Source organism: Sitophilus oryzae, unplaced genomic scaffold (genome assembly GCF_002938485.1).
Source record: "Sitophilus oryzae breed Bouriz unplaced genomic scaffold, Soryzae_2.0 scaffold_179_pilon_pilon, whole genome shotgun sequence".
Lineage (NCBI taxonomy): Eukaryota > Metazoa > Arthropoda > Insecta > Coleoptera > Curculionidae > Sitophilus > Sitophilus oryzae.
Window position 1 is genome coordinate 621,108 of NW_022146501.1, and position 15,622 is coordinate 636,729.

The 15,622-nt window shown below is 39.9% G+C and overlaps 2 pseudogenes; both read left to right on the forward strand.

The window, feature by feature from the left end:
- Positions 1 to 10,320: 10,320 nt before the first annotated feature.
- On the forward strand, positions 10,321 to 11,930 carry LOC115882834 (annotated as a pseudogene).
- An 836-nt stretch (positions 11,931 to 12,766) lies between these two features.
- Positions 12,767 to 15,099, forward strand: LOC115882835 (annotated as a pseudogene).
- Positions 15,100 to 15,622: the final 523 nt, after the last annotated feature.

Here is a 15,622-nt window from a genome sequence, read left to right on the forward strand (position 1 = left end):
CTTTATCTTATAGTTTATGTCGATGATTTTTTAATCGCAACCAAGGACATTAAGGAAATTAATTTTGCGGAAAAATTGTTGAAAGCATTTTTTGAAATATCAGATTTAGGTTTTTTGCAGAATTATTTAAGCATATACATTCATAGGAACAGTAACGGGATATATAGCCTTAGTCAAGCACAATATATCGATAAATTGTTAACAGGTTCGGAGTTCAAAATGCTAAAAACTCAATGGTACCGCTTGATCCTGGCTATCTAAAATTAGAACGACAAAAATCTGTTATGAAAAATAATGACAAATATCAACAACTGATAGGGGCTTTGCTATATTTAGCAGTCAATACAAGGCCAGATATCATGACAAGCGTAACAATCTTAAGTCAGCATAATCAAGAACCCACAGAAAGTGATTGAAACGAAGCGAAACGTATTTTGCGATATTTAAAGGGATCTAAAGATAAAAGACTTATGCTTGGAGAATTAAATAATAAAAATACGTTATATGGATATGCCGATGCTGACTGGGCTGAAAACAAACAAGGCAGAAAGTCGAACAGTGGTTATTTGTTTAAACTGTATGGAGCACCGATAAGCTGGGCATGCCGAAAACAAACGTGTGTTTCCTTGTCATCAACTGAAGCGGAATATATTGCATTAGCAGAGGCGTGTCAAGAGGCAATTTGGCTAAAACGATTAATAAACGAATTTCTGGAAAAAGACCCTGATATAGTCATATTTGAGGACAATCAGAGTTTCCTAAAGCAGATATCAAATCGCAAGTTTAGTAACCGCACCAAACATATCGATACAAAGTATCATTTTGTTAAAGATCTTGAAGAAAATAAAGTAATAACATTTAGGTATTGTCCAACCGAAGATATGATTGCCGATATGCTAACCAAGCCATTAAATAGGGTTAAGTTAAATTATTTAATGGAAAAGGGAGGGCTAGTTGATTAATAAAAGTTTAATTATTATTATAGTTGAGGAGGGGTGTTGGAAAACAGCATTAATAATAATTAATAAATAGGTGTTTTATATATAAACGTTTATTTATATTGCTCGTTGGAAAAACAACAGTGTCATTATGTGAGTCTGTCGGAGACGGTTGTTTTTTGATTATATTTTAAAAGACGCTTATACAGCATCACAAGTTAGTCCGGCTCTAACAATCGACCGAGCAAGCATATCGGGATTTGAATTTCAATAAGTTTTAGTTCTGTTGTAACAGTTTTATAACTTCATAAAATAAAGCATATTTTTGAGTGTTCTCATTATCAATTATTACAACAAAAAACCAAAAAAATTACAATACTACGAGTATATGTGGAGAACAACGAAGCACTGGTAAACAAAAAAGATGAATTCTTTGAAAAGCTTTCAAGAGAGATCTTAAAGATAGCAACTGCAAGGGAAGTTATAGTTGCCGGAGATATGAATGCTAGAACTGGAAAAAAGATCAACAATAAAACGGTAGGCCAGTTTGGAGAGGACACCATAAACGACAACGGATACAGACTTATTGCTTTATCGGAACACAATCAATTGAAGATCTTAAATGGTTTTTTCGAACATCCACTAATACACAAATACACTTGGACAGAACATACCAAAAAGTTAAGATCAATCATAGACTACATCTTAATACGTCTATAGACCAAATTAATAACAGAAGATGTTAGAGCATACAGAGGACCGACTTGTGGTAGCGACCACTATTTGATAAAAGCAAAAATTATATTCCCATGGAAAGGTGCCAAACCAACCAATAAACACGACGATGAAAATCCAGAAGAAGTAGATATAATCAAATACAATATATCAAGTCTAGACCATCAAAGTGTTAAAGAACTTTATCAAAAACGATTAGATGAAAAGCTACCCCGGGTACCGTTCAACACTGCAAAAGAACACTATCAATGCCTTAAGAATTGTATTCACGAAGCGGCTTATGAAGCATTGGGAGAACGGAAGGCTAAGGAAAAAGTATTACAATACTGGTGGGACGACGAAATTGAAGGAGAAATTGAATTAAAGAGGAAAGCTTACAAACAATACCTAAGTTCAAAGACACATCCAGATAAAATCAGTTATAAGGAAGCTCAGGCTAAGGTACGTAAAATGATAATACAAAAGAAAAACAAAAGCTGGGAGATGAACTGCAGTAGAATAAACACTTATCTTGGGGGAAGGAAAAGTAACGAAAGTTGGAAACTATTAAAATCACTAAGACAAGACACAAAAAATGAACTCATTTCACCAATAAACCTAAAAGACTGGGACAAATATTTCAATCAATTATTAAAAAAAAACAGAAAGGAATTCTTAGACCAACAAAAGCAGTCGTCCAGTATCCAATTAATAGCATCCCCAATTAGAATAAAACCAGTTGAAGTGAAAAATATATGTCTGGGATTAAAAAACGGAAAATCTGTAGGACCTGGAAACATACCACCGGAGCTTATAAAATACGGCACACAAAAGCTATTTGAACACCTTACACAAATCTTCCAAAAATGCAAAAACGGTATGAAAACACCAGAAGAATGGAAAACATCCAATATGACGACAATTCACAAAAAAGGCAGGAAAGATCAATGCTAAATAAAAATAATTTATTGACGCTTCCCGTCTCGTCTACGATGGTGTGCGTGAAATTCGTCGTGCTGTACTTATGAATCGGGCCGACGAAGACCTAGACCCTGAAGATGTGGAGCTTGATGAAAATTACACATTAGAAATCAAGAGCAAATCAAGTGCCCATACGGGAGAACATAACGTAGATGAATATCCGGAGATAAGCGGTATAACGACAGCTCGCGAAGCCATGGGCAAGATGCCTGAGGAAGCCAAACAGAAGATCGTCCAACAGGTGGAATATTTCAGGAGCGAGAAGCTCAAGTTTGACAGGGAAGTGGCCAAGTGGGATGACACGGGCAACGACATCATCGTTCTGGCGAAACACATGTGCGTCATCATGATGGAGATGACCGGCTTCCATGATGACATGATTGATGACATCCATTGTGGTTAAAAACCACAATGGATGTCATCAACGTGGCGAAAAAGATATCCGAAGCCGGCACAACCTGCAGGACCTGGAAACATACCACCGGAGCTTATAAAATACGGCACACAAAAGCTATTTGAACACCTTACACAAATCTTCCAAAAATGCAAAAACGGTATGAAAACACCAGAAGAATGGAAAACATCCAATGTGACGACAATTCACAAAAAAGGCAGGAAAGATCAATGCGATAACTACAGGGGTATAGCTGTATCCAACACTCTCGCTAGAATATATGGCAAAATTCTCACACGAAAAATAGAAGACGAATATAGGGACTTAGAAGCTGAAGAACAGGCTGGATTTCGGGCAGGAAGATCTACAGCTGATCATCTTTTCAGTGTCACACAAATACTGGAAAACAAAACTGCATTCAACCAAGAAATACATATGCTTTTTGTTGATCTTAAAAAAGCATATGATAATATCCCACAAAATAAGCTATGGGAAGCGTTACAAAATACAAATATCAACGCAAATTTAATTAGAGCAGTGAAGCTAAGAAACTAAGTAGAAACATATGAACAAAATACTACCAAAGTCAAACTAGGGAGAAAGTTATCAAAGGGGTGCCAAGTTAATAAAGGGCTTACACAAGGATGTTGTCTCTCACCATTACTTTTTAAAATTTATCTTGAACAAGCACTAAAAACATGGAAGCGGAAATGCAAAAACATGGGAATACCACTAACTGATGATTCCACCCTATATACGTTATGCTTTGCAGACGATCAAATAGTGTTAGCTCAGGATTATGAAGATCTACAATATATGTCAAAAAACTCATAGGAGAATACAAGCATTGGGGTCTTGAAGTAAACCTATCTAAAACGGAAACATGTGTGTTGGTGGTACACAACAAGATCTAAAACTTGAAGAACAACATCAAACAATAAAGCATTGTAACAAATATAAATATTTGGGTATGACTATCACACAGGACGGGACAACGGAGCAAGCAATCAACCATTCCCCCGAAAGAAATTCACTCAGAAAGCAATTTAGTTGCTTTGTCCAACAAAGAAGACTCATTAAGTTTGCATTAAATATCAATTTGCCCTCAGTATACCCCTCGATTTTTGTTATAACTATCACAAACATTTCCAGATCACTAACAGACACATTTTAGGCATGTTAAATTCAATCTACACAACTAAATTTCATCGTCAAAACTCAGTAAATCGAATTTCTTCTGATGTTGAAGGTTCCCCAAACAATAACATGCTCACAAAGACACTGAACATACAGAAGGATGATTTTAACATGAAGATTAAGGTCAAGAGTGCTGAGAATGTGCGAGTCGAAGTGGAAATAGAGGAGAGGGAAAACGATGAAAATATAGAGAGGTTCAATCACAATGAGGAAAATGCTGGTCTTAGGGAAGAGTCTAGGAATAGGCTGAAAAGATTGGGGAAACTCTATGCTGGTAATTATTTAAACTAACCAAACAGTGTAAATATACTAATTGGCATTGAAAATAGAACACCCACTAAAAATTGTTTAATTTTAATAATCTTTTGTACATGAATGTAGGTTGACAAAAGGCGTAAATGATCAAAATTTGGAGTGAAAATATTGGCTCGTTACCTTGTCCTTGTTAATAATGTGTTGGACCACCTTGATGTTCTATACATTCGTTGAGCCGTCTGGGCATGAAGCTAATCAGATGATTTATGTCTTCTTGCGGTATTTCATCCCATGCTAACTGTATCTCATGCCGAAAAGCTTCTAGTGTCTGAGGAGGATGCGGTAAGTTTGTAAGTCTCCTAACCATGATATCCCATACATGTTCAATTGGTGAGAGATCTGGAGATCTTGGTGGCAGGGTAGGTGATTAACTTGGGCATTATGTAAGTGATTCACGGTTAATCTAGCAACATGGGGACGGGCATTATCTTGTTGAAATATAGGATCGTGGAGCGTTCGTAAGTATGGTAAGAGATGAGCTTCCACAATTTCCTCAATATAGCGTTGGACTGTCATATTACCTCGATCAAATACTAGAGGTGGCCCGCTACAATATGCGATTGCTCCCTAAACCATAACTCTTGCAACTTGGTTTACGTGCCTCTCCATGAAAATCTGTCGATTCCGTTTTTCTCCACGGTATCTTCTAACTAGCGCCCGACCGTTGTGCATTCCCGAACAGAATCGCGACTCATCACTAAAAAAGATAGCATTCCATTCTGCGCCCCATTTTTGTCGGGCTCTGCACCACTATAGGCGTTGTCGTCGATGTTCAGGGGTCAATGGTAAAACCCAATGAGGCCCAAAACAAAACAGCCCAAAAGACCGTATTCGTCGGTAAACAGTTCGCATCGTGATGAGTCTTCCGTGTTCCGTAAACCATTGGTGAGCAATCGCTCGGGAAGTGGCCGAACGGTCTCTGACAGCTAATTGCCTTAAACAGCGATCTTGACCCTTAGTGGTTAATCTTAGACGCCCTGTACCTCTGGCACGATGTTCACGGCGTTGTTGAAAGTAAGCTCTACAACAATTGGCAACAGTACAAACACTTCTATGGACCCTATCAGCAATCTCTCGAAATGATAATCCTGCCTCCAGGAAACCTACAATCCGACCCCTATCAAAATCACTGAGTTGTCTAAAATTGGCACGTCTAGGTATTCTAGACATTATAATAAACTCAGAAAAACACCTGAAACTAGTCTGTAGCAGAATAAGTCACAAACTGTGCGAAAGCCGGGTCTATATTGGATGACTGGAATTTTAACAAAAACATGTATAGCACAAAAACTAGTGTCTTGACGGCGTTCAAATTATAATCATTTCTTATTCATACAATAATAAACATGCTTACAAACATTCATTAAAATTAAATAGTATTTAGTGGGTGTTCTATTTTCAATGTCGATATTATATACTAAATATGTCAAAATGATTATTTAATATATTAAAATGATTATTTAATATACTAAATATGTCAAAACCTTTCACTATCATGTGAGTTTGGTACCTTGAGGGAATCCCTTATCAAGGACATGTTAGTTTGTGGTTTCGCGAAAAGCCTAGCTCTGCAGATCGCATGGTTTTCTATTTATGTCAGCTGTTACTCACTCAGTATCAGGTACTGATCCCATAAAGGGTATCCAAAAGAGGCGTGCAGTTAGTGACCTGTACGGGCCGGTTTTTTGTAGCCCGACCCGGCCCGGCCCGAGAAAAGAAGTAGGTTTTGTAAGCCCGGCACGGTTAGTGGAAAGTTAAAACTTAAACTAGTCCGGCCCGGCCCGAACCATTAAAATAAAATGATCAAAATAAAATTACGAAAATCAAATTACAAAAATACAGGGTGTCTCAAAGACATGTACAGAAGCAAAGTTGTGTTTATTTAAAGTGCGGAACCGGCCCGGCCCGAGGCCCGACCCGTATTGACAGTGCGAAACCGGCCCGGCCTGGCCTGAGGTCCGTTCGGGCTACCCGGCCCGTGCAGATCTCTACGTGCAGTTAGTATAGGGTAAAATGAAGACGACCCCAGCTCTAACAAATACGCCAGGATGGATGACGATCCAACCATTCAAGATAAGGAACGGTTTGCTAGTAGGGAGAATCACTGCGAAATTGAGAGATGAAAAAAAAGCAGAAAATCTCGGAAAATATGATCATTTTTATAGCGGAGTAGCCAAAGAAAAAAGGGCACAGCAATGATGCCTGGGAAGCTCTACAAGAATATCATCAAAAATCAAGTTTGTCGAGCATGGTATTTTTTGCTGAAACAGCTTTGCAAGTTATCTCTGGAGGAAAATGGAAACATGGAGGCACACATTAGTTAATTCCTAGATTTGTTAAACAAACTTGCTGCCTTGGGAGAAGAACTAAAGGACAGATTTGCTGCTGGCCTATTATTGGGAAGCTTACCGGACTCATATAGCTTTCTAATTACCGCGTTGGAAAGCCGACCAGCCAACGAGTTTACTCTGGAATTTGTAAAGAGTAAGTTAATAGACGAATATAGGAGACGTCAGGGAGCTGCCAAAATACAGGAAGAATCGGTGATGAAAACAGTTTATAAAAGGGAAACATCGGCTCCGCCAAAAGATGAGTCGAAACATTGCTATTTTTGTAAAAAGAAGGGCCACTTCAAAAGGGAATGCTTTAAGTATAAGGCATTGAAAAATAGCAAGGAAAAGGCAAATGTGGTCACCGAGGGAAACAGTGATGAGGCATGTTTTATGGTTGATGAATCATGCTTGAGCTTAAGGGACGTCCAATGGCATACTACCTCGTGGTTTATTGATTCGGGCGCGACGAGTCATATGGTAAATTTAAAGGGATTTTTTAAGAACTTTGACGAGAGTAAGAAGAGTGTCGTGCGGCTGGCGGAAAAGGGACAATATTCCATAGTCGAAGGAATTGGTTCGGGCGATATCAAGTGTACGGTCGGTTCGGAAATTAAAAATTTGGAAATAAGTGACGTATTGTTCGTTCCACAACTCGACTGTAACTTTATATCGGTGAAAAAGCTGACAAGTGCGGGATATAAAGTTCAATTCAACAACGACGAATGTGGCATTTTCAAAAACGGAAAAATTGTGGCGACGGCGAAACTTTCTCCGGAACTGTACAAAGTGTCAACGGTTGAACAAGTGCTTCAAGTTAGTGAAAATCACAATGGTCGCGTTCATCAGGACAAGTTGATCAGTGAGCGATGTGCCATCGATTGGTTGTCCTGCTGAACGCGCTTTTTAGCATCCCTTAGACAAGGAATTCTCTTTCTTTGTCTAAGAAGTATCATAACAACTTAACCTAACTTTATGTTTTTGTATTTTGATTCAAAAATCCAAATCTATAGATATTATATTTTCATTTTTGCACTTGTACTCTTCATGTACTTGCGTTAAAAATACGATTTGAGCATTTTCTAACTGGCCTGGACAAGACACTAAAAACATTAGATGATCAAATCTATTTTTCCAAGGCTCCTTGACTCAGAATTAGTGTTTTTTTGACATAGCCATGGCACTCTAGATTGAATTTTAAAATACAATTTTTTATTAAACGAGAATGTCAAAAGTAGACATATATGTCATTCTATTCAGAATGTCATTTTCTATCGAATAAAGTAAAAAAATACCGAGGGTGTCATTTAAAAATCAAAAGTTATAGTCATTTCCGGTGAAACAGGAAGTGACCAAAAACAAATGAATACGTCAATCAATGCTAATTTATCTCATATACTAACATACCAAATCTCGTTCTTTTTATCTGAAAAAATTAAAAAGTTATAGGGGTGAGCCACTTTTGAGACGCACCCGGTATAGGAAGAGACTTGGGCATAGCACCGGTCATGTGTTATTTTATATTTCTCACGTCTCTAGCTTTACTTGTTAAGTTGTACATTAATTTGTTTTCAATTTCAACAATGAATCATATCCAAGCAGCAGTGCTAATTACTCAAGAAGACACTCTAGATGTAGGTCTAATAATAGGACGAGCGGTTGATCTTCTTCAGCCAGTAGATCACCCATTTTTGGCACAAATCGAGAGGATTAGTCAACCGAGAACAATAAACAAAATGGTTTGTTTTCGTTTTCCAAAACATTTTGTGAAATTTGGCGTATGTGACGTTTAATCCATCATGCATCGGTAGCGTAGCGTATTTTAAATCTGATGGAAAAAATGGCGACTGATCCCAGAGCGCTCACAACTAATCGGCGCGTTCTGCAGAAAATTAGTGATCGCTGCAGTAGCGCTACGTCCTGATGAACGCGACCAATGAAAACTGTCAACATTCGTGGCATCGACGATTTGGACATCGGGGGATGGAAAGCATAAAGTGTAACGAAAATTTATTTTCGTTGTGCTTGCCTTCGGATTATTTTATTTTTAAACGAGGTTTTTACAGTTTGCAATTTTACTCGCATTGACACTCGCCTTCCGGTACCGGTTCGATGTTGTGCTGTCGGAATACTAGAATTAGATAAACGTTCAATTCGTTAATCAATTATTTATAATAATTATCCTATATATATCGTTAATCAATTATTATAATCAATTAATATAATTAATTAATTTAAAATATATATTTTTTTGTCGTTCTTTAATAATTCTCTATGGTACTTAGCAAAGTTGAACTTATTATTTGGATTTTAATATGTTTTTGTTCAACGATTATAAATTAAGTTGCTCTTTTCATGGATCGTGCCATCCATCACGAGAATAGTACCAAATTACTCAAAATGGTACGCTCTATAAAATATTGCAGACTGTAAAACACCGTAGCTTAGACAAGGAAAGAGCACCGTAGATTATTTTAGGCAATTCATAATACAATAGTTGCAATTTTTGGTTGCCTACCTACTGTTTGAGATTCATTTGTTTATCTTTAACAGAGGTTAAGTGAATTTTCCTTGTTATCAGTGCTAATTGATTAAGATGCAATTGTTTCCTTGATTTTTAAGGTATGTAAGGAGTCGTTAAGTATTATTTTTATTAGTAGTTGAGATTCTATCGAGAATTAGTTTAACAACGCATAACTATTTTTAATTCGATTTGATATGTCAAGATTTTCGGGAGAAAGTGTAGGGTTAGTATAAAACTAAAAATTTTAAAATTTTGCCTTCTTCTCTTCTCATCTCTGCTCTGGTCATTTGGTCATGGTTCCAATCTGTTTGAGATTTTATTTTTTTCTTCTAGACTGCACGCTGAAGGTACGATTTTAGATAATTTTACTACGGTTCTATTTAACAATTTATTTTCAGCAATTATTTGATTACTTTTTGGTAGCCTTAACATAACTGCCTATTGTTTTTTCATTTGTTTTTTAATATCATATAGCTACAGTTTTTTTCTCATAAGAGTACGTGCTTAGACTTATCGTAAGATAGTTTTCTAAGCCTTTCTCCCAACCAACGGAAGCAGAAGCATATATCTAAGTATCCCAGTTAATTACCTATTTTACATTATAATATAGTCAAGACTGTCACAGCCAGCCAATTGTACTATAGTGAGAAATTGTTAAGTAAATATAAGTTAGTTTAAAAAAAATATATATATCTTGTTTTATTTAATTCCAAAGCATACTTCTAAATTCATCAACATCCAGAATTTTGTGGGTTATACATTTGGCGCCCAACGTGGGGCCCAGAGGGTGGTTTCTCCATACCTGGACCCAATGGTGGTTTAATGTGAAATAATATTTTTTATTGCAGAAATTCTCGATAATATACCGGTATTTCCGTTCAGAACCAGATAATTTTTGTCCTTGAAGAACCATAATCGGTTCCCATCATGATGAACCAACCGAAGTTCGAAATAATCTCCTTGGTTCTTAGGTTAACCGTCGTTTCTCTAGCCACCTTTTGGAGCGTTAAATGGCTCATGAACCATTTGGATCCCACAAACAAAAGCAAGAAAAAAGCCAAGGAAGCTGCGGTAATCCAACTAAAAAGAATGGATTTAGCAAAAAATAAGATAGCTGTTGAAAACTTGAGTGATTACGAACTGATGATAGCAGCTCATATTGTAAACCCTAAAAACATTGATATAACTTGGGATGATATTGCTGCACTGGAAGATCTTATACAAGAACTGAGAGAAACTGTAATCCTACCGATTCAGCGTAAAGATCTTTTTGCTGATTCTCTACTAACCAGAGCCCCTAAAGGTGTGCTTTTACATGGTCCTCCAGGCTGTGGCAAGACCCACATTGCTAAAGCCACAGCTCGTGAAGCTGGAACATTCTTCATCAACTTGGATGTATCAATTTTGACCGATAAATGGTATGGGGAGAGTCAAAAGTTAGCAGCTGCTGTCTTTTCCTTAGCTGTGAAATTGCAGCCTTGTATCATTTTTATCGATGAGATTGATTCATTTTTACGTGCAAGGAACAGTACAGATCATGAGGCTACTGCTATGATGAAGACTCAGTTTATGTCGTTGTGGGATGGGTTGATTACTGATCCCAATTGTACAGTGATGGTTATGGGAGCGACTAACAGACCGCAGGACTTGGATAGAGCTATTCTTCGCCGTATTCCAGCTACTTTCCACGTTGCCATGCCCAACGTAGCCCAAAGAAGACAAATCCTAAGCCTGATTCTGGAAAACGACCCAGTAGCCCCAGACGTAGACGTAGAAAGCATAGCCATGAGCACCGAAAGTTTTTCAGGCTCAGACTTAAAAGAATTGTGCCGTATCGCAGCAGTTTGTCAATTGAGAGACTACGTACAGCAATCATTAAACAGGAGAGTAGGTTTGAACGGGGAAGATGACAATTTCCACGACGCTCTAAGGCCGATCATGATGGACGATCTGAAGTTTTTCTTTGGGAAAATGCGCGAGAGTAAATTTCAGTGCGGTTCACTCACGACTCAGCCTCGAATAGAGCTAGATTAGCAGGCGTGGTTTATAGTATTGGAGCCGGTTTTCAATAATCTCAAAGCTTACAGCAGAAAATGTACCGAACAGAGTTTCCTGTTCGAAAAGTGTTCCAATTACAAAATTTAGAGGACTTCGAGGGAGGGCTGTGAGGTCGCCGAAGTGTCTACGTCCAAAAGGAAATTCGAAAATGTTGCGAAAAACTGTTTTTTTCCTTTTCCTTTTAGATTAAGTAGTTATATTTTTAAATGGTATTGTTAAAGAGATGATCCGAAATTATCTTATGTGGATTGATAAATAATATAAGTTTTCGATATAAAAAAAAAAGTTCAAATTTTCCTAGAGCTGGTTTAATGGGTTCTTATCGTAATATAAATTTTCCATTTCAAATTATTTCCGCTGATTTATTAGGTCCGTATCCTAGATTTAAGAATGGAAATCAGTATGTCCTTGTTATTGTTGATTGGTTTACCAAGTTTGTTTTAGTTCAACCTTTAGCTAAAGCCACTACTAAAGCTGTTACCAAAGGAACCGATGGACGATACCACCGGGGTCACATCAGAAAGCGATTGCCCATCAGCTTTACCCGAAAGTGACAGAAGTGGTAACCACAGATTACATACACCACCACCACAGGATGGAGAAAATTACAGATTGCGGGATACGGAAAACTTGTGAATGCTGTATAAAAGAAACACGAACCGATGGACGATACCACCGGGGTCACGTCTTAAAGCGACTGCACATCAGATCACCCGAAAGTGACAGAAGTGGTATCCACAGATTCCATACACCACCACCACAGGATGGAGAAAATTACAGATTGCGGGATACGGAAAACTTGTGAATGCTGTATAAAAGAAAGAGGAACCGATGGACGATACCACCGGGGTCACGTCTTAAAGCGACTGCCCATCAGCTTCACCCGAAAGTGACAGAAGTGGTATCCACAGATTCCATACACCACCACCACAGGATGGAGAAAATTACAGATTGCGAGATACGGAAAACTTGTGAATGCTGTATTAAAGAAACAGGAACCGATGGACGATACCACCGGGGTCACGTCTTAAAGTGACTGCCCATCAGCTTCACCCGAAAGTGACAAAAGTGGTATCCACAGATTCCATACACCACCACCACAGGATGGAGAAAATTACAGATTGCGGGATACGGAAAACTTGTGAATGCTGTATAAAAGAAAGAGGAACCGATGGACGATACCACCGGGGTCACGTCTGAAAGCGACTGCCCATCAGCTTCACCCGAAAGTGACAGAAGTGGTAACCACAGATTCCATACACCACCACCACAGGATGGAGAAAATTACAGATTGCGGGATACGGAAAACTTGTGAATGCTGTATAAAAGAAACAGGAACCGATGGACGATACCACCGGGGTCACGTCTGAAAGCGACTGCCCATCAGCTTCACCCGAAAGTGACAGAAGTGGTAACCACAGATTCCATACACCACCACCACAGGATGGAGAAAATTACAGATTGCGGGATACGGAAAACTTGTGAATGCTGTATAAAGAAACAGGAACCGATGGACGATACCACCGGGTCACGTCTGAAAGCGATTGCCCATCAGCTTCACCCGAAAGTGACAGAAGTGGTAACCACAGATTCCATACACCACCACCACAGGATGGGAGAGAATTACAGATTGCGGGATACGGAAAACTTGTGAATGCTGTATAAAAGAAACAGGAACCGGTTGACGATACCACCGGGGTCACGTCTGAAAGCGACTGCCCATCAGCTTCACCCGAAAGTAACAGAAGTGGTAACCACAGATTCCATACACCACCACCACAGGATGGAGAAAATTACAGATTGCGGGATTCTGTCAAAGAAGGTGCAGTCTCCAAGAGAAGTGTCAGAGATAAACTGACAGACAAACTGAAATTCGTCAGCGATGTGCCTGTTGAAACTGACATTCCTAACAAGATCCTTATAATAGAATCAGATGGTTTATCTATAGGACAAGCTGGGGAGTTTGATTATTCTGGATCACAAGCCATTAAAGCTTCGAAAGAGGAGAATATCCAGAGTGTTTTAATCAACATAAACATTGCCACAGTCCAAACCTCAAAAGGTTTAGCAGACAAAGTATACCATCCATTATTTCCTGAATATGTCGAGCAAGTGATCAGATCAGAGCGACCAGGAGGTGTATTGCTGACCTTCGGAGGACAAACCGGCCTAAATTGTGGAGTAGAACTCTAGAAAATGGGAATTTTCGATAAATATAACTGAAAAATACTCGGAACCCCTATCCAAGCCACAGCAGGAACCACAGCAGCCTACGGCGGCCACGGCTTTGGATGGGCAACAATGGGCAGCGGTGTATGGCTCAGATGAGTTCACAGACTCCCCCGTTACACCTCTCCAGGCGCCGCCACTGGTTCAGCGTACTACCTCGGATCCGATGGTACCCCCAACGCCGTGGCAGGCGACTAGCCATCCGCCTAGGGCGCCACCTACCAGGCCTACGAAGCGTACGGCCTCATCGCGGACCCCCATGTCCTCCCTAAGGCCTAACGGCGCCCCCCGCGACAACTATAGCGGGTCCAGGGGTGGAGGAGGTTTTGGAGCTCCCAATGGACATGCGGACGCTGTGGTGGCCAAAGGTTTGGGCTCGATATATCCTACCGCGAGCAAGCCAGTGCAAGCAGCTATAGTTCGGCCCCAAGTACACCTGTCAGTTCACCCCACCATTAGCACCTACAGGATGGCTGACCAATCACAATACGCCTCATTCTCCTCACTATACGCAAGCTGTCACTGTCAACAACACCGCGCAAAATCTACATAATATGCATGCCGCCCCTGAAGCACATCTAGATGACGCGATTGGCTTATTGAGAAACCAAGCCGAGGCTACGCAGGGTGCAAGAATGGAAGAAGAAAGATTAGATGATGCGATAAACGTGTTGAGAAATCTCGCAGAGTCACAGATAGGATTCGGACAGCTCCCCAACAGTTTAGCTCCCCACCAGATGACGCAACTCGGGTACAGCGCCCCCCGCCGCAAGATCCCCACCTCTCGGACTCTATCAAAGTGGGCGACCACATATAACACAAAAAGCGCAAAAGAGCCGCCAGATAGCGACACCAAGCTCTCCAGTTCTGTGGAGAGTGTAGTTCAACCTAACTCGACCAGTGGTCCCTAAGTCCAGTAAACGGTCTAGGCGATATCAGTCAAAATAATGCCAGACGAGGACGAAACTAACGAGGATGGTTCGACGAAGGCCATACGCGAAAAAGAGCGTAGACAGGCCAATAATGTCCGGGAACGGATAAGAATTCGGGATATCAACGAAGCCCTGAAAGAATTGGGAAGAATGTCTATGGCACATTTAAAGACGGACAAGCCACAGACCAAATTGGGTATACTTAACATGGCTGTCGAGGTTATCATGACCTTGGAACAGCAAGATCAGAGAGCGAAACCTGAACCCCAAAGCCGCGTGTCTGAAGCGGCGGGAAGAGAGAAAAGGCTGAAGACGGCCCCAAATTGGGGCCAGCCCCCCACCATAACATGCTCTCTGCCCCCACTACTCCACACTACCCGGTGCCCCGCCACACTACACTAATTTGCCACACAACGGACCGCCCGCAGCAGCAATAGCATTGCTAGTAGCGCCGTCTCGCGGACGCTCCGTTATTACCTGTATATAAATAATATCGTACAAACAGTGAACGTTACATAACAATATTATATTTTTCGAGGGGTCGCTGTTGGAAAAGCCCTGCTACGAGCGAAAGAAGACTGTACGGGTAAGAGTAATGAACACGAATTATTATTCTGTATCCTTGAAGAAGGGAACCCTGTTAGGTACTGTTGTTCGGTCTCCTCAGTCATTCGAAGCGTGGGAAGCCTCAAAGTTTCGACTTCAAAAAATTCGGGACAAAATGGTGAAGGAGTTAGTAATCGTTAAGCGATTATCTCCCGAAAATAGTAGGAAATTGAGAAACCTGATAATCAAGTATCAAGTTGTGTTTGATAAAGGAGAAGCAGGGCAGAGAGGTCGTACCAATTTAGTACAACATAAAATTGATACTCGCCTAAAAAATCCACAAACGCGAAGAAGCTGACAAAGTCCGAGAAATGAAGGAAGAGGGTGTCATCGAACCATCTAACAGCCCGTGGACATCGCCAGTAGTACTAATAAAGAAAGAAAGACGGTACCACCAGGTTCTG